Source organism: Acipenser ruthenus, chromosome 8 (assembly GCF_902713425.1).
Source record: "Acipenser ruthenus chromosome 8, fAciRut3.2 maternal haplotype, whole genome shotgun sequence".
Classification (NCBI taxonomy): Eukaryota; Metazoa; Chordata; class Actinopteri; order Acipenseriformes; family Acipenseridae; genus Acipenser; species Acipenser ruthenus.
The window spans coordinates 15,687,370-15,708,031 of NC_081196.1; the positions used below are offsets into that span (position 1 = coordinate 15,687,370).

At 35.0% G+C, this 20,662-nt stretch overlaps 1 protein-coding gene across 27 annotated transcripts in view; it reads left to right on the forward strand.

Moving 5' to 3' along the window:
- The window catches only part of LOC117972866 (neurobeachin-like), a 355,091-nt gene that overhangs the window by 260,783 nt on the left and 73,646 nt on the right, over positions 1–20,662 (forward strand). The window lies entirely within an intron of this gene.

Below are 20,662 nucleotides of genomic sequence, written 5' to 3' on the forward strand. Positions count from 1 at the left end.
GATAGTGGACTGTGCTGCTGTGGTAAATCGCTTCCATAAATACCTGTGCTTTTAGTATATATAGTCAGTGGTGTGTTTTAATATTGAATTTAGATGCATACTTTGCTTAAAAGGTCTGCCCTCAGCACATGTCTTATTTTTATTTTCGTAAACCTGCATTCTGATGATTATTATATTCATTATGGTGTTTTGTGAAGCTTTTCCTTTTTTTTCTTTTTTTCCCCAAAACTGGGTAAGTTAAAGACTACGTTTATTCAAAAGGAGGAAACCGCTAGCTATGTTATCTGTTACAGTGACCGGCTTTGTGCATATATATATCGTCATCCGTGGATTTCAGTTAGCTAATGTACAAATTGGGGGACTTTTCGGTGTTTCATATTGCACATTGTGTGCGTGTTTGTGAAGCGTAATGTACAAACTTTTTGATACATTCGTTATATCTTGATATTGATAGTGGTGATTTATACGTTACGCTGAAATATACCTGATCTGGTTCTGTGAATGTATTAGATTTGACATTCTGCTTGTTCTGAGGTAATTTGATGCTATGACAAAAATATGAAAAAATACAATGTTTAAGAAATGTTTGAGGCTTTTTTTTTTTTTTTTTTAATATAAATCCCTTGTTGTTTTTAATACCGTACTTAATGTAGCAGAGATCGTGATAGTTAACGGAATTATTTAGGCATAACCAAACATATCGTTTTTATTCTTTGATCACATATACACTTTATCCACCCAAGGTTTTAAAAATATCAATTATTTTAGTCTCATATATATATATATATATATATATATATATATATATATATATATATATATATATATATATATATATATATATATATATATATATATAGTTATGATATACATCCAGTAGGCCTATATCGTTACGTGTGCTTTGCAGGTTCTAACTGTGTTTCGGGTAGGTTACATTATCTTTCTGCGTCAATAACATTAACTTTTAAAAAGTAGGCTACTCTCATTTTTTTTTTAAATTACGAAATTAAAAGTAGGCCTCCTTTGGGACAGTAAAAAACGGATTTTAGATATGACTAAATAATGTCATTGGAATATTTAAGTGTATATTAAATACTTGACATTGACCGATATGGTTTTTACTTGTCTCCATTTCTGGAATCTTTAAACGTACTGTCGGTTTAAAGTAAATGGTTTCAAACGGATTTTTATTACCGAGGATATTATTTAAGTCTATATTTAAAAGGTAACTGAAACACCTTTTCTGTAATTAGTACGATATAGATAGAAAGATAGATATTTTCTGAACTACTGAATCACGTGCATGTTCTCTATTAATTGAGAAACAGACCGTTATTTATTTATTTTTAAATAAGGGAAATTAGCAGGTTAATAATGTTCCTGCGAGGCCATTAACGGGTTAAAAATATAGCGTACACTTCCCAATATCTTGCTACAACTGTTTAAATAATGTACCTGTAATTTTTCTTTTCATTGTAAACATCCTGACAACTTTTTACACTTAACACTTTAAAGTCTGTCAAAGCTCTTTTCAAAATGGCCGTGCTAGTGCACTGGTGTTTGAGATCTGTCCTCTGTCACTGCGGGAAGAGCGATTTAAAAAATAAACATAACAAGTGCTCTGGTTTTTCTGTTCAGTATCACATCATGGATCGTTATTGCTGTGTTACTTGTTTGACAAGGTGGGCAATAATCCTTACACTATCAGTGCACTGGAGCGGCCATTTTTAAAAGAGCTTTGAAACAGACTTTAAAGGTAGAAGTGTAAAACTTTTCAGGCTGTTAACAATGAAAAGATTGCAGGTATGTTATTTAAACAGTTATAGCAACACGTGGGGACGTGCTATATTTTTCAGAACCCCACTACTTCATCTTTAAATTCAACACCAACCTAAATACAATTGGGTGACTGTTGTTAAGCAGTAGAAATAATTTGAAGCAGTGGTATTTGAAAACAACAAAAGCCCGTTTTTACTTTAGTGAAGTAGGCTACCATGTTTATTATTATTATTATTATTATTATTATTATTATTATTATTATTATTATTATTATTATTAATAAACACTTTATTGAAATGAATGTTCATGGGTTAAGACGTTTTTCAAGTCAAGTTAGCGTATTTGTGTAGATAGACAATAGAGTCGCAGTCCTTCGCAACCATTGTTATATTACGTTAAAGCCACGTACCTGAAACTGCCAGGTAGAATATTTTTGCTTTTACTCTCCCTGTCGCTCTGCCCACTGTCGTCTGCCCTTGTTAAGATGTACACGATCTGAAACAAGTTAAAAACTTGCCCCAATATTTAAAGTAGAAATATAAATATTTCAAAACTAGCAAGAAATGACTTGGTTGCAGCAGCAGCAGCATTATTGTTTTAAGTTCATTTTATTATGGGCAAACTTTGCCCTCTATCTCAATGGCCCATATTTAGAAGCAAGCACAAATGCAAAGACACAATGTCTCGGAGGAATAAGACCATTTTAATGGTATAAATCAAGAAACAACTCTTGACTGGTCCTTCCTGCAACTAGATGTTGTATACTGTTGTAAATGTTGTTAAATGCATACTGCTGACATTTTATTCAGCTAAAAAAATGTCTTTGCCTTTGCACTTGCTTGCTTTTTTTTTTTTTTTTTTTTTTTTTTTAAATAAACCAATGCTTCTGACATGGCACGTATTTTGAACTGCCTTGCTTAGAGAATACTTGCCTTCAAAAGAACAGTCCATGCTTTTCATTGTTCAACATTTTTTAAATAAAATTTATATAGGTGCAGAACTGTGCAGAGATGTCATTGGTACTGGCAGTGATCATTATTTTTAACACTACAGGCCTCATTATAAAATAATACCTAAATATCAGAATCATACATTGGATTATTTTTTATTTTAAAATTCAGAAATCAAAACTCAGACAAACTCAAATAAGAAGCATGAAAGTGTGTGGTGTAAACATACAATATGGCCTTTATATTTTAGAAATAGATTGTTGTTAGGAACAGATTGTGAAAGTCATCACGTGTGAAGTGAATGTTACTTATTATGTTATCTTTAGGATCCCTCAGATACAAATGCAAATATAAAAGTGCACTAGTTTAACTTAGAAAGCGATACTAAATGTTAAAGAAGACTAACTTGTTTATGGTGGTTGAAACTCACAATTGATAAATGCAGAACAATTTGTATTTATGGCATAAGCTGATTTCAGCTGAAAAGGCTCCTTTATACAATGATAACAGTTGCAGATGTCACATGAGCATTGAATGCTATACAGGGTGGTGTCCTTCGTCTGCTATTAAAAGTGCTTAAAAGTGCAATTTGTTTAGCACATTTAAACAAGACATAATGTTGCACCTTAATCTCATTTTAGTAGTTATGTGTGTGTCAGAGTCATCTTATTGATCGGTTTCTAACAGTGAAAATGTAAAGTAAGAAGTGTGTGGAACATTTTGAAGTAACCTTGAGTGGGGTAATCATACTTACTTGCAGCAAGCCATGACCAGAAACAGCTATCATGATTTTAACAAAAATGTGGAATGTTATCAATCTAGATTTTAAACATCAAACCCATTAATTAGGAGACTGTGCAAAGACACATCTTCAGTTAATTAAGTATGTGCTATTTGAGGCATTACCGGATTATAGAACATATTGAGCCCCATTTTAATGGTATAGATAATGGCAAGTCATAATTTAAGTAATTCGAATAGGGCCTTATGGCAGTTTACATGCTATTTACAGACACAAATACATTAAGGAAACTTGTCTGCCCTGTTGGAGATTACCCTGGTACACAAAGGGCCAAACTAAACAGCGATAGGGCTGTTTAGACCATTAAAACAGAGCCCATTATCAAACTTGAGTTCATTTGAACAGCTCACCATTTAAGTGATTCAAAGCAGATTGCATCTCGTGAAATATTTAAATGCAGCTTGACTTGTTGTTTTCATATGCATTAAACTCATTTTCCTAGGGTTAGAGAGACTATCAAATTTATAAAAAAAAAAAAAGGCTTTAGAGCTGTTGCATTATTCCTGCAGTCTTGTTATGTCCCTTGCGTAGTTGCAGTAAATTCCAGAAATCCTTCATTTGTTTTTAATATCTGTATACTGCAGTAGAAAAACGCTGAAGCATCCGAAATGGAGTATATTCAATTATTTAACTGTATTTGAGGAGTAGGTTTGAAGGTTCATTGAATGCATCAGATTTCTGGGTTCTTAATTTTTTTTTTTCTTCTAATGCACCTGGGCTGCTTTCTCCCCATCATCTTGCAATACATGCCAACTGCAATACATGTCTTTTCCTACTCTGGAGATATTGAAGACAGATATTGGCAGTCTGTTTGCTTTAAGTGTCTCAAAATATAAACTTAAGTACTGTTCCCAGAGTATGATTTCATAGTTCCAGAGGTGCCTTTTGAAGAAATAAAAATATAACCTCCTTGAAACACACATGTGCTGTTCATTTCAAAAATCAAAATGAATTTGGATGACAGAGCTGAGTGGTCTGGTGTTTCCTTATGTGAATTAAAGCAGTGCAGTACATTTTAGAGGATCAGTACAGTGAGTTAAACTCAACCACAAGTACTGGTAATCCTAACCTTTCTCAGGGTCACAATGGGGACATAGCAACTGAACTTGTTAATCAATTCATAATTATTAAATATATATATATATATATATATATATATATATATATATATATATATATATATATATATAATTTCTGTCTCATGTATGGCCATTATAAAACAATATGGGACAGATTTTTCAAACCAAAATGCAATTGGCAATTTTTTTTTTTTTTTTAATGGAAAACCAAATTGCAAGTCTTACAAAACTGACACTTACAACTCAGGCACACTTCTAATTCACCAAATTAACCTTAGGAGGTGTGTTTTACTAGTTCTGTAACATTTGGATTTGTATTTTGCTTTCACGGAAATTGTTTAAATTGCATTTTGGTTTTAAGACAATTTGTATGAAAAAACTATTTCATTTTGCAAATGGCGTTCATTTTTTATGTTTTCTTTTTGCTGTTTTTTATACTACAGTTGAGAATTTCCTGCAAATAATAAGCAAAAGGCATTTTACAATGTTTAAAAGATTGTATTCCGTTCTCTCAGCAGGTATTCAACTTTATTAAAACCAGACATTGTTCGGTTTCTCTTTCAAACACTGATATCAGATAAATGTTTGCACCACAGCTTTCCTGCTGTGTGGATATTTTTTTCCTCCCATACCATGAGAGGAGAGTGATTTCTGAAGGGATTATCACCTCTTAATCTAAGGCATCTGTAGTGGGTCAGCTACAGCTCTATCACTGCACCACTCACCTTACATCTTCATCTTTTAAAACATTCAGGCAACCAAAATACCCCGACTTTGACCTTGAGAATAAAGCTGAAACTGTTTCTGATCAGTTTTCACTTACCAGATGTCTGTCTAACCAGTTTAAGTCTGGGTCTGTTTCTTAGTCTAATCTATCTGCAGAAAAATATCAAGGTAGAGATGATACCAATTAAGTATGTATGTATGTATACTGTATGTATGTATGCCATAACTTACTCATTCTGTAAGGGAAGAGTAGTGGCTTATGAAACATGGTCGTTGTGAAACCTCCTGCTATTTTTATACATTATTCCAACCTCTTGGAAGCCCTTCAGTATTCTGGTTTGTTTTTGCCCACTCCTTATAACATTAGTTCAAATGTACCTGCAAACAAAGTCTGTGTGCTTTGAAACCAGGCGTGCAAATAAATGCGTAGTTACAGTACAGTATAATTGATGTATTTATTTAGTTAGTTAGTTGTGTTTACTGTATTGGACATGCCCAGGGCAGGGGTGTAAGTGCATCTGGAGTTTTCTTTTCATTTTTTTTCAATGGTGTGAACAAAATGCAGACAGACGGACACAATTATAATAGACATTAGATTGCCTAGAAATATCACACAGTACTGAAAAATATACACTGGAATTATATTAAGGCACAAACAAGTAAAGTAACAGTCTAATCCCACTGGTTTAGATTCACATCCAATGTAACAGTCCTTATAGCTCCAACCACTATTCTCTGCAATACTGCCCTGTATACTGACTCTAGAACTGCATCCTCTCTGTTTTTTTCTTGCACTACATTGTACTTTTCAATGAAAGAGAAAAGTATGTGTGGTACAGTGAAGGAAGGATGTTAAAGTTGGTATTAGGTTCAGTTATTTCCTAAGAGAATGTATTAGCCGATACAAAGTGCCTTGTCTTGTCTTTACTGTTAGAAATGCAAATTAAACGTAATAATGGTTCTTCTCTGGTCTGTGTTAATAATCCCATTATTTGCTGATGAATGAGGTCATTTCCATGTAATTCACTTTTGTTGTGGGAGAAACTGTCCAATGGCCGTTTGATTTTCACTGAAAGAAGGTAGAATTTGCTATTTTAGTCAATACAAAAGCAATCAAGCTCTGCCCCTATTAGGTCACACTGCTAATTTACAAGAAATAAGTATCTCTTTCTTGGTTATTTTCAACAGAGGACAAAGGATGTGTTTTATAAACCTACAGTTTGTCTCTATGCAATTTTGTGCCTTGCAAAGATTATATCAGAACCTGAAAAAGAATCTCATGTTGGGCAAAAAAAAAAAATATATATAAAAAAAGCTTTGCTTATTGTGTTATTCTCTAAGATGCAGTGATGTAAGCATACCATTTGTTATCTTTATTATTATTATTATTATTTTAAGCAATATATTCTGTGTAAGGAAGCTGCTTCGAATGTATTATTTTTTTTCAAACGTTGTATATTTTCATTTGTTTTACTCTCCATGCTGCATTAGCACAGCTCTCCCCTGAGTGTATCTGCCAGTGTGCAATTTAGCCAGGGGCATCCGCAAACCTTGTGGTGATCAGTTTTGCAGGCAAATGCCATATGTGTTTAAATGGAGAAAAAACAACCTTTATTTCATTTGCTGTTTTAACTGGATGGATAACTTTTGTGCCTCAAGACAGAAGAAGGGAAATACAAAATTAATTAATTGCCTCCTTTCTAGAAGCAGCCCTCCCACCCCCCTCCAATATGGAATGCTTGTCAGCTTTCCTGATAAATGACTGCATGCATTTGCATAGATTTAACATTAATACAATTTAGTTTTATTTGCAAAAACTGGTTTACATAATAATGCAGAAAATTAGTAATATGCTTCATGTTTTCAAAGCAAGAGGATTACTTACTGCAGAGAGTGATAGATTTCCCTGCCTGTTTCACAAGCTAGCAGTGCTGCAGCTTATAATGGCACACTTACACTTTACCTCATTTTATAGCGGTTGACTAAGTGGGGTTTCATCTATTTAATGGTACTAGTAAAGTCCAATATCTTAAGCAGTTTGTAGGACTGTGGTGTAATTTTCATTATATTTGTTATTCTGCTCAAGTAGCTTACAAAGGAATTACTTGCTCGTTGTTTTTTGTTTTGTTTTGTTTGCTGTTAAACCCACCTTAGAATTCAGCGTTTACTATTTCAGAGAGATGTACAGTAGCTGTAGTTTGGGTGGATTTTACGTTTTTAAAAAAATGACCTGCTGTTAGAATCAGAATGTACTTGACTTTTCAAATTAACCTTGATATTATTAAAATTATTTAACAGTAGTTGAGGGATCGCCTGGAAAAACTTGAGAATCCGCAATTGAATTTTCTTTTTCTGTCCTTGCTTCATATTACCATAATTCAGAAATACATACATACATGTTTGTGGGTTATCACGTTTTTCGCTTTTGTTTTTTTTTTCTATGGCAACATTAAGTAAAATTTAGATGTATTAGATTTACAAAATAATTGAACAGCTATCTGCACTGTCTTTGGCTGAATTGTTTTCCAACATTGTAATACCTGGAATATAAAAATATGTTTAGTACTCTAATAAAATCAAAGACATATTACTGCCAAAACACAAATAAACAAATAACCTTGCATTCTCAGCCTCTTGTTGTGAATAATGAAATGCTACTTCCAAATCCTGTGATAAAATTAGGCCATGTAGCCCAAATAAAGAATGAAGGGTTCATAATTGCCACTCTTTCTGAAACTCCGGGTGCCAACTGCCACTGCTTTAGCTAATGATGACAAATGTCTCTCTATGCAGATTGCTATACGTGCTGGTAAGAAAGCAGACCAGAGTGCTTTATCTTTGACTCGGCCATATCTTTTCTATGATGGCATCGCAAATAATAAAGATCAGTAATAATGGTTTGTACTTTACTTTAATGACACCATAAAAAAAGAAACAATATTATTACTTGGGAGGTTGTTTTACTAAATGTGCAAGTATTACACTCAAAGAAAAGCATAAAATCATTGTTCTGTTTTTTTTTTTTTTTTAAATAAAATGTCCGCTTCATTATACAAAATCAGTTTGTTTTTATTTTGTTGTTTCTTTTGATTCATAATTTTAAGTAAAACACCATTAAAATGGAAATAGAAATTCATTCTAGGAACTTTAGGCCTCAATGTATATTAAAGTGCAGGTTTTTTGTTTTACATTTTCAAATGTAAAAACAAATAAGCTTACAGTTTTACAGGGTATTTAGGTTATGTATTGCTAACAGTAAGAGTTTTGCCATTACTATGGGAGTTTTCTGTAACAGAAGTAACATAATATGCCTTGTTTTTCAGAAGAACAAATATGCATTAATTGTTAGTCACATTTTTGCAGGTTTCTGTCTCAGGCATCAAGTCTATGGCACCAAAGAGTTGACTGTCATAAACCATAGAACATTGCAGCACTTAAATAAACTGTCTAGTTTAAAAAAACACAAACTTAGTTTTCTAATACAAACAATGTGTGTATTTCTATGTGCTTCTACATTATATTACTTCACATCTAAATGTATTTGCAAAAAAGGTATACATGGCAGGACTGTCTGCATTCTAAAATTCAGATATCATATCTTTTATGGAAGCATCAGTGTATTTTTCTGTTCATTTTATTCCATCACACTGTCCACCTAAATGTTCCATGCAGCGACAGCAGCAGCAGCCGCCTTGTTACAAAAACATAAATTTAATTTCACTTACTGTGACGTGGGGCCTGCTAATAAAGGGGCCAAACTTTTGTGTTTCGTGCACAGATTTCCTCAATTTGTTGCATGAATGGGTTTTGAAAGAGGTCCCACTTTTGTACAAAAGAAGCTCTTTTTTTTGTTTGGTTTTGCCCCATCTGTGTCATCTGGTGGTTTGTGCAATAGGCGGTGTCTTCCCATGAATCAAAGTGCGCCAGGCAGTTGTTTTATGGACTCTCTATAGTGTTTGTGGGAGTTCATAAGTTGTCTGCTCTGTTGTGTGCCATTCCCAGTCCACACGTGTGCATTCAGTCCAGCATATTGAGAGGTAATTTGTACAAATGAAACTTAGGAACCCGGCTTGTTCATATTGTGATTTATACTCATACCTCTCAAGTGTTCATTTTACTTAAGCTGGTGTTATTCAATTACTCCAGCATGCATTCTGCAAATATTACACATACTACTGACTTAAATGAATGTGCAGATTCTTCTGTGTCACTATTATTATTATTATTATTATTATTATTATTATTATTATTATTATTATTATTATTATTATTTTACATTTTTATAGAAACAATAAAACAAAACAGTGCTGCAATAATTTATTTTTTATTTTTTTAAGCAAGGATATGGTAGAGTTTTAAGTGATTGAATTTGTCCATTATTTAATTTGGTTAAATAATGTTGATTCCCGTTATGAACAATAAACACAATGTTATAAAAAATAAAGTCTTGTATGTGTTGTGGAACATTTATTGTGATATTATTGATACACAGTACTTGGTGTCAAGAAGTGACCCAGTCCATTGCTCTGATGCATAACACCATTATACTGTACATGGTGATGTCAGGCTGACAAATAGAAATGCAGGTTATAAAATCCCTTTTCTGTGTTTGTCTCAGCTGGAAACGTTGCAATAGAAAAAGCTGCATGACATCTTTATTTTATTTTTTATATATAATAGTTGCCCAACACTGTTCGTAGAAATTTGTGATGGTAGATATTTAAAGAATACATGTTAGACAAAGGCTGGAGCTGTTCACATGGAGACGTTTTGTCTGCTTTGATTAGTCATGGTCCTAGAATTAAGGCAGAATATTTTGGTGTCTCTAATAAGATAGAGAAAGGGAAATCTCAGACAAGAATATTTTCTGATTCTCCTTTTAACTTAAACAGATGGGGTAAATATCTAAGTGCTTGCAGGCTTTCTGTCAGACCACCACAAATCATATGGTTTCTTAGCCAACCGCTGTTCAGTAAATGAGGGGCAAAGCAACATTCATAAAAATAAGAATTATAAAAAAAGACATGTAACATTAATAAGATGCAACAAAAATATGTATAGACTTACAATAATGTATTTTCTCTCACTAATTTCAGGGGCTTTTTTTGTTTGTTTTTGTTTACCTTTCTTTTTCTCCAGCACACTGTTGTTTGTGTGCATATTAATGAACTACAGGGCCCATTATCTCATTATATTTAATTCATACAATGTCTACTGAAACAGTCACATGGAAAATGTAGTGGATTCAAACCCAAGCCTCTGTACACAGTGAAACTGGATCGGCATCTAAGCTATTTTCCGCTATTTAAATAATATAATATCAGTGTTTTTGTTTATGTTTTCATAAGTTATTGTGCATGTGAGGTAGGAAACAGGATTCTGCAGGGCAGGTGAAAGTTTTTTGTTTTTTTTCTGTCTTAAGCACTACTAAAAAAAAAAAAAAAAAAAAAAAGGAAGCACAGGTTTCTGTTCTACCTGGTTGAAATTCAAACGGTTTTATTATGGTGTCAGTTCTCTGGTTTTGGCAGTGCTTCTAAGGTGTCTTCACACAAAAGACCTACCACCGTGAATGAATGCTAGTGTTGACACTACCTAACAAGTAGGGATTATGCGTTTACAGAAGAAGTAATATGATAGGTCAAGTATAAGAGGCACTTCTCAAGAGCACTTCTCTGTATAATGAATGATTGACTAGAAAGTGAGAAGCTGCCACTCTTTGGCTTCGTTTCTGGGTTGATGCCTGCCTTACTACTCCAAAGCTCCCTTGATCATGTTCAGCTGCTCTATTCTCGTGTGATGAATAATAGTGGAGGAAAGCTGCTTTTCTGTCTCATTTTTCTTGCTAATTTACACATTTCAGCCATTTTTGTTTGCTTATTTGCTATTCCCTTTTGTCAAAGCACTGCTCTCGTTTTCTTTGCCTCAGGGCTATGAACTAATTTGAGATTCTGTAATTACGGCATGTTTTACACCTATCTTTTTTTATAGAACCTTTTGTCAACACATTCTTGCTGGATTTTTTTTTGGGGGGGGGGGGGGGGGGTGGGGGTGGGATGGGGGGTTATTATTTTGAAGAAAGGCTAGTTTCCTTATACAAAGAATAGCTATGTTTCCCCTACAGACCTAGTGCATAGTTGAACTACTGAGATGTTTCTTCGAAGCACAAATGACCTTTTTGAGTTCAGGGAGGACAAATGAAGGCTGCCTCTTCAGACAGTCTGTGTTCAAACAGTGTTGAGCAAAGAGCTCTGGACCTTTGTTCCTCTTGAATGAAGCAGTGGTTGTAGCCATTTTAAGACCATTAAGGCTCTGAATGCACAGTATAATGCAGCACTCGTTGCTTTACAGCTGTGTTCCTTTCTTTTTAACGTACAAGCTTGTGAAATTTAGATCAAGCATCTCCATAATAGAAAAAGGTCACATATTTACCTGTTTAAGGCAGTTCATTCATTTTTTTTTTTTACCTGTGGGTCTGTACAGGCTTTCGGCTCTACAATCTTTAAAAAGCTCAGTTGAATAAACTATGCCTGCTTTTCAAGCTATTCTCAATCCAATTAGGGGTTTAACAAAGGTCAAATTAAGGGGACTTGACACTTTAGGTTTCCAGCATTAGTTTGTGTGGCACGTTAGTGGGGGGAGGTGGGGGTGGGACAGACACAAAGCTGTCATCCTCCATGTGGTCTAACCCTCAGCCCCAATGGGAGGCACAGCGGGCTAGAAACAACATTTGCCATTGTCTTGTAGGCCTTCTGTCTTGTAGGATCAGCTGGTGTATCACTGTTTGGGGGTTACAGGTGCTACCTGGGGTCTGCAAGGAACAGCTCTTCTTACCCGCTCTCCTCCTAGCAGCTTATTGTTAATGGCCGAGTGGGCTTGGGAAGACATGAAGTCAGAAACCTCTTGAGCACTCATTATTTTTCAAACTGATGACACCTAGCAGATTTTCCTCTCTCTCCCCACTGACAGTACATACAAAATGTAGTTGCTGCTAACTTTGTGCTGCTCTCCGGTTCACGATAAATTTAGCACACGCTCCACAGGGAATTTGCTGTATGTGTGTGTGCAGTCAGCAGAAGGTTAGAAATGAAAGCACCGGTATTTACCTCTATTTCCATAAAACGCTATACTGCACCTTTGAAGGAGCTTCGTTAGATCATTTACATGCTTATGGGACTTACGTTTTTGACAGCCGTTTGCCATCACCTGACCAGCTTCCCAAGAGCAGCCATTATTTTTAGTATACAGCTATAAAGTTGAAGAATATACACCCAGTTTTTCCATATAACACATCTGTTATTTTAGTTAGCTATAATTAACAATTTCAGCCTGCTTGTGCTTATCCAACCTAAATTATGTGTGGAATGTGTCATTTAAAAGAACTAAAAATAAGGTATTTCATGCATTATATTTTAAGTGCTATAAATAAACTTTTTTTTTCGCTATATCTTTTGAAGTTACTCTGCGCCTTTTATACTTGATATATAACCCCCCCCCCCCCCCCCCCCCCCCCAGGGAGTATTTCAATTGCCTGTATCTACTAAGTTTCTTTTGCTTTGGACTTCCACCCATACTTTAGCTTGAAGTTCTGTTTAAAGTAGTGTCATTGTATTTCTTTGAGCTTGCTAAAGAGATTGTATTCATCCACATCACATATAAATGCTTTAAAAAAGAAAAAGGGGGAAAGCCATAATGGTTAATAGGTGCTTTTAGTATTTTGAGAGTTTTCATAGTTTAATCCCTTTTCAAAAGCTTTGAAGAATAGAGGCTGTAAATGGCCCTCAGTATTAATGTGATGTGACTTCTTTACAATAAGGGTTAAGACTCCCAAAAGCACATTTTGCAGCTTACCTTCTTTCATCAAGCAGCCCCCTTGAAACCACAGCCTAAATGTTTCATGAAACTCTGCTGTAAGCCTCTTTGGTATTCTCTTGTTATAATGCAGCTCCTAAGACTATTATTACAGTGTTAAGAGCAGAATACTAGACACAAATAATGTATGTAGCTAGTTTTTTTTCCCCTTGTATTATATTAAAATTGATTTAGCCCAATAGGGAACCTACTACTGAAACAACCCCTCTGCATTAAAGAAAATCACAACAGCACATAATCTTTCTTTGTGTGGATTTTTTGTTAAAAATCTCATGCATCCTTTTATTCCAGCAGTTACTTTAAATTATACAAGGGAAAATCATTGACACAACATTTACTGTGTTCCCTCTGGCTTTTAGATAATTAGAATATTTAGATATAATCTGTTGAGGTTGATATTGAATTACATCTATGATATTTTTTCCTTATATTTTGAAAGGCCAATATATAAATGATTACAGAGCATATCTTCATTGAATACAGTGAAATTAAAATAGACGTTGCATTTGTTTTATATTATGTCAATAAAATGGCCCAGATTATAATAATGAGGTCCTTTTTTGTAGAATGTTCTAAATGGTGAAAAAGATATCTGTGAGCTACAACCGAATGTATTATTATTATTATTAGTATACAGCAGTGTGGAGTAGTGGTTAGGGCTCTGGACTCTTAACCGGAGAGTTGTGGGTTCAATCCCCAGTGGGGGACACTGCTGTTGTACCCTTGAGCAAGGTACTTTACCTAGATTGCTCCAGTAAAAACCCAACTGTATAAATGGGTAATTGTATGTAAAAATAATGTGATATCTGTATAATGTGAAATAATGTATAATGTGATATCTTGTAACAATTGTAAGTCGCCCTGGATAACGGCATCTGCTAAGAAATAAATATTATTATTATTATTATTATTATTATTATTATTATTATTATTATTATTATTAATCCATTTTGTGCCAAGATAAATAGAATGCTACCTCCCCTAATGTGCATCTTTTTGTCCTATTAAAAATGTTTTTTTTTAGAGAAATTTAAAATAATATATCATTAAGTTGTTGATATAATAATCTATAAGGAAACACTTTGGAGCAGTAATATAATGTAGATTTTACAACTGCAAACGTGATTGTAATTTGTTAGAAAAATACTTAATCATAAAAAATCTACAAAAACTGATCAAAGTTATAGAATACCCTATAGCTTTTACTTTGCTTCCTCTTCTTGCAAATGTATTTTTAAACACTATTGAAATACATTTTGAACCATCTTCAGAGAACATCTTTATTTTCCCTTCTGAACGTCATATTGCAGCACACTTTATTTAACAGAGCTCAGTAATGGGATGTTCAAAATGGAAACTACATCCCCCCAAAGACAGTACCAGTGGTGTGTTTGTGATTAATGATTCACAACATATGTATGAAAGAATCACAACAATATTAATATAATATTAGGTTTAAAAACAATGTATATTACACAAGTAGCAACAGCAGGTAATGCAAATGTAAGAAAAAGCACTCAGGGTGTTTCCTATCTCTTTCAGGAAAAAAAAATGCATTTATTTTTATATTTTTTTCTTTTATCCTGCTTTTCACCCATCCTCCCCAGACTGCGCAAGAAAAGGCTGCTTCATTTATTATGAGAGAGTCCCCTGAGGTAAAAACTTGGACTAGTCTGGAGGGTTCATAGGAGACAACATGTCTATAGCAGTGTGCTGTTGTGTAGTATGATATACTCATTTGCTGATGAGAAGGTAGATTTTTTTGTTGTGGGGTGTTTTTTTTTTTTTTTTTTTAAACTCTGCATCGGGGGTTTTGTAGAAGCCAGTCAGCAGGTCATTAACCCTCAAGAAAACAGCTTGCATTAATATGCTCTAATCCGGTATAATTAGTCAAATTACTGCACGCCAACCAGCTTGTCATGTGTTGTCAGATTTGGCAAGCACGCTAGATTGCCCTGGGTCCCTCTGGAATGCCACCTAAGGCAGGGAAACCCTCTCGTTTGTTCCTTGCTGAACTCTCGATGAGCAAGGGGAGCTAAAGCTGAGCAGCTCAAGCTCTTTTTGAGTTTCAGCTGAGTGTCCGCCATTAGTCTGTTGAAGGATAAAAATATATATAGTCTGAGCAATAACATCAATAATATTCTCTCCTGAAGAAAGATTCCTTAAGGATTCCTCTGTTAACGCAGGCAGCATTTCCACATGACTTGGGATTAGCAATAGTAAAAAGATTTAAACTATATAATTACAAGAGGATAAACTACAAATTATCCACTGCACTCAAACGCAGATTAGCAGCCTCCTATGTGAGTCCTCTTTCAGCCGGGGGGGTTATCTAACTACAAAAGGGCCTCATTAGCATACATGTACAAGCGCTCTCATTCCTACAGCATGATAAGAACCTCTTTTACCTTTGCATTAGCACTGAATGGCTTGTTGTGCTTTTGGCAATGACAGATAAGTCAGTATAATTCCACTTTATGCTGAAAATGATGCTCTAGATTCTGAATGCATCCCGAAGGTGTCACTGACAATAATCTTCAAAGAGCGTCCGGCGAAAGTGGGCTGCATGTTTGCTGGATGATATACTGCAAATGACAGGAAGAATTATGCGAGGGGAGACAAATCTGTAACATATTATTAAGCAATTTCACGTGAATAACGGGGATAAAAGGATAATGGATGAGGGTGTCATTATTACCTCCATGAAGAGGGAAAGCAAAAGCAAAGGTAGAGAGACAAGATTAATTGAGGACGGGTGAAGTGCTCATTGCTCATCAGCCCCATTTCTGTGCTGCGTGCTCTCTGCTCCCCTGAAATTTCCTTAATTTTAAAAGGCTCACCAACTACATTTCAGGTGCCTGCCAGGGGGAGCACATCACAGACAGGGTGTATTTCAGACGTCTCACACTGGAAAGCCACAGAAAAGTCCCTGAGCAGGGCCCAAACTACAAAATGAGCAAGCAAAGCCTGGAACAGCTGCTGCTTAACCCAGAGCCTGCCTGCCTGCTTGTCTGTCTGGCTGTCTGTCTGGCTGCCTGCCTTTCACAAACTCATTTATCCATCTGCTTCTTATCTGTCGTTGATTGTCCATCAATACTTATTACGGAAAATAAACTTCATAAGAAACACCCCTCCCCATGTGACATGATACTGTAGTAGTTTCCTTCCTCCTATACTTCCCCTTTGAGGTGGTGTGGCCCCACATGTCTCATCACATGGCAGAAGGCTGACTCTAATATCAGTTTCAGATAAATCTGTTGTTGAAAGTAATACAGTATATATAATCAAGATCTGATTGTAGAGCACAGCCAGTCGATTGCAAAATGCCTTAACTAACTGTGATCACATCCAGTAAGAGGACATTAACCCAATATGGTGACAGACAGTAACCACCGGTGCACTATGCAGAGAGCTGTGCAAAGTTAATGCATTATTAACACTATTTCAGTTGGAACAGATTATCAAACTTGTTTTGTTTATAATCAATAATGTGGTTCTTTTTTATTCAAAACTGTACTTAACAAAACTCTTACAGTAATATGCTGCAGTTCTCATCTTGTAATAGAACTCCTCAAATTAAAAAGGAAAAGCAAAACTGCTTTTAGATTTAGATTAGATATCATACCACAGCTTCCTGTCTCTGTAGAGTCAAACAGTTTAATTGAGATATAATCAATTTAAATAGCACTCCTACTATATCATTATATACCATTATCAAACAAGTCATTGGAATCTTGATTCTCGCTTTAACAAGAAAATGACTTTAATACAGACACAAGAAGTTTATAATAGCATGAAATTCACCCACAGCGGTCAATACTTGTAGATACATGACCTTGTCTTTGACTTGTGACACCTAACTATTGCCATTGCCAATTACAGGATATACTGTAACAGGTTAAAATTGCTTGGTCTGGCATTAATGCTTAAGTAACAAAGGATAAGATAGGAAAAATAGTACTGGATTTGGGCATTTTTAAGCAACTTATGAATACAGCCCATAGTGTGAAGGGCACAGATGCCTCTACTATTAATGTTCTTGATTTCTACTCTCATTTATTTTATTTTTTTAAAATTGGGGCAGTAGCTGAGTAAGTTGGGTCCTTTGATGAATTTATATCCAAACTTGATTGGTACTACTTGCTCAGATGCAGAGGGGCCACACAGTAAGGTGCCAGAGATGTGAGCTAGCATGGGGGGCGTTCAGTTTGATTTCCAAATGAATTTTACAGACATTAATTATGGATTCATTGTAAGTTATCAGTCAGTGTTGGCAGTGTTGCAGTGGATTAAGACTCCCTTGGCTTCCAGATTAAGAACCTGCTCTATTCTAGTCCTAACTGAGCCATGACACAACTTTAACCCAAGCCAAATTATACTTGAAAGGATATATAGTGTGTGTGCACGGAATTGATAAAATATACAATGTAAAATATAGGGGGGGGGGGGGGGGGGAGTCATACTCAAGGAAATCATTTTAAAGGTATTTCAACCATTTACCCCTACATCCGTTTCAAAGAAAATATTCTGACAGTAGAAGTCTTTGTGCGGGGGGAGGGGAGATTGTGTTTAAATATATGGAGTATATGTGCACACCCACACTGATATGCATGACTTTTATTGACAAAATTGGCTGGACATTTCAAGGCATGATTTGTGCAGTATTAGTAATTCACATTTATCCATTTATCACACTGGTTTTGCCAGAGTACCACAACAGTGTGATCTTGCCAGAGTATGACTGGATACTAAATGTGTAGTGAATATTATTTATCCAATACCTGTTTTAGGAGGGAGCTACTTTATTAAAGTTGAGATATAGGATTTTTGAAACAGGAAATACTGATATATATTTCTCAGAAATGACTTTTAAATTTAGAATGTCATAGTAAGTTTCATAGCTGCTACCATGTGTCAAAATGCAGATAGAATCAATCCTTTGAAATACAGTAATACTTTAAATCTAAATGTGAAAGAGACCTAAAAGGATTACGGCCCAAACTAAAACGATATGTTTTTTTTTTAAATGTTTTTTTTCTGTTATTTTTTTAGCACATGATGTTTATGACCCTTTATTGTACCTATGCTTGAATATTGATTTTAGTGAACCATTTGTGCGTTGTTGATTTGATCTTCAAACTCTTATTTAGACATAGTATTAGAAAATCATATGAAAATGATTGGAAAACAAAAAAAATATAATGTTAAATATTAATTTACCGGTAATGTTTTTCAATGATGTTGATGTTTTGTTTTAATTTTGACAAAATTAATTTTCCCATGTCATTTATCCATTATATCTGTAAAAACAAAATGCTTAAGTTATTTTTCTTCAAAATCTTATAAACCTTGTTTTCCTCTTGGTAGCCCTAATCCTAGTTGGGTATATTTAGGGCTTCTGTTTTGCGGGTTTTATTAATTGTATTTTTCGGTGCTTATTTTTTAGCTATTTTCGAGTTTTATGTCAATCATTTTTTTGGGGCTTTCGTTTTTGATATACTGTATGAAATCAGTGTTTTTGGTTACTTTCAAAATGCTTGAGCGGTTGGTTTTTTTTGTGTCAAAATATGTATAGTAGTAACCCGACATTACTTGCACACTTAACTTGTACCTTCTTTGCTGTCTTCCACAACAAAATCCTGGTGGTCACGGGCACATTCTTCTGGGGTTTTTGTGTGTAGGCATTTTTGTGTGTAGTACATTTCGCCACAATTCTGTTTTAAATCCTCCATATCTTAACTGTAATACAGCCTGAAATCCCGCTAACAAGTCTCGATCCTGATTGTAATCTCATTTGAAATCTCGCAAGCGGAGTCTCCAATAGAAATGTAGGAATGTGCTGTCATTCAGCAGTTGGGGTGGGTTTAAAGTATTGAGAACAAATCAATGATAGATGCAAGTGAGGAAGACGGGACATTGCCCAGCAGCAATGGGAAATGTATTTATTATTATTTTTGTAGTCGGTTTTATTTTTTAATGGGAAAAGGGTAAAGTCAACGTGAATAGATTATCCATTTCCACGGTTTTACCGGTGTTTTCCGGCGTTTATTGGCTAGCCACCGATTTCATTTTTTTGTATCGGGGGTGTTTTATCGGTTAAAACCGAAAATCAGAAGCCCTAGGTATGTTGGAAGAACCCGTCTGGGCAAAAATTGTACTGCAGCTCGGAAAAAGCTTGTAAACGAAAACAAAAGGTGGAATAAGAACAAGGAGAAGCCTTATTCCACATCCACTGTTGTTGTTGAGGAGCGAGCTTCACTTTTAATTGAAATGGCTGTGGATGCAGCAAATGTATGTATCTGTCTAGTGTAATGGAAATTTGGTTAATATTTTAGAGCTGAACTAAAGGGTGACATGAGAACAAATGTAGTTAGTTTGCAAAAAAATACATTTGTTTCTTCGAGTGAAAATTGAGGTCAGGAGGGCAGAGCTTACTGTGCCTCTAGATTAATTAAAGGAACAAATATGTCGCAATAATAGCACCATTGAATAAGCGAATGACAGGGCCCCATCTCGGAAAGGGTAGTCCGCACTCATACACTTTGTCATTACTTATACCGCCTGCCCAGACAGAGTCTCAGGTTCGATTCCTGCTCTGGTCAGTCAATTTTTATTTTTACATATACGTCTTCCAGGTTAAAAATGCAACACCTTTAGTAAAAATAAGACGCTAAGCTCAACACAAACCAGAAGCTCTGGACTGTCAGTAAACAACCATATTATACTCTTGTATTCTGCTGCCAAAGTAAAAAGACAAGCCAGTTGTATTATAGAGTACCTTGTGTAAACAGGCTGGTGTTACAGTAACAGTACTGGCGTCTCAGAAAAGTGCTGGGTCCACCATTTTATGAGGTAAAAACATAGTCAGTTTTTATCATTCTTAGTTTAGGTTTCTTTATGACTTTTAGTCTTATGGCCGGTCTCTCTTTACAGTAGGGTTTGAAAATCAGCATGCTGAATTACTTTGGTTTGAAAAGGTAATTTGGGGGATCATGTCATTTGAGTGCTGCTATGCCTTATAACATTGCTCTGTGCTGTTGTACACACACGGAAGTACTGCAGTGTGCTTGGTCAGAGCACTAGACTATTTGTATCACATTCACTAGTCTTTAGACCTGATAAATAAAGGTATCTCATTTCACAGTTGGAAATTAGATGCTGCAAATGCATGATTGTGGTGGCGTTATAAAACGAATTCAGCATTGCTCTTCTTGCTAGTATATATGTTGACTAAAAATGATTTATGCAATTGGAATATTTCTAAGATTTTCTTAATTTTATATTTTGTTTATTTTTCTCATGAATTAAAAATGAAATGAAGCAGGTGTGATCATAGCAAGTTTCAGCTGCCTTAAGATCCCTGTATAAATATATCAGTCATGCAGCTTGAGCCATGGTGGGATCATTATTCAAGGGACATTTTCCATGGAAAAGGATTGCTTACAAAAATGCAGGAT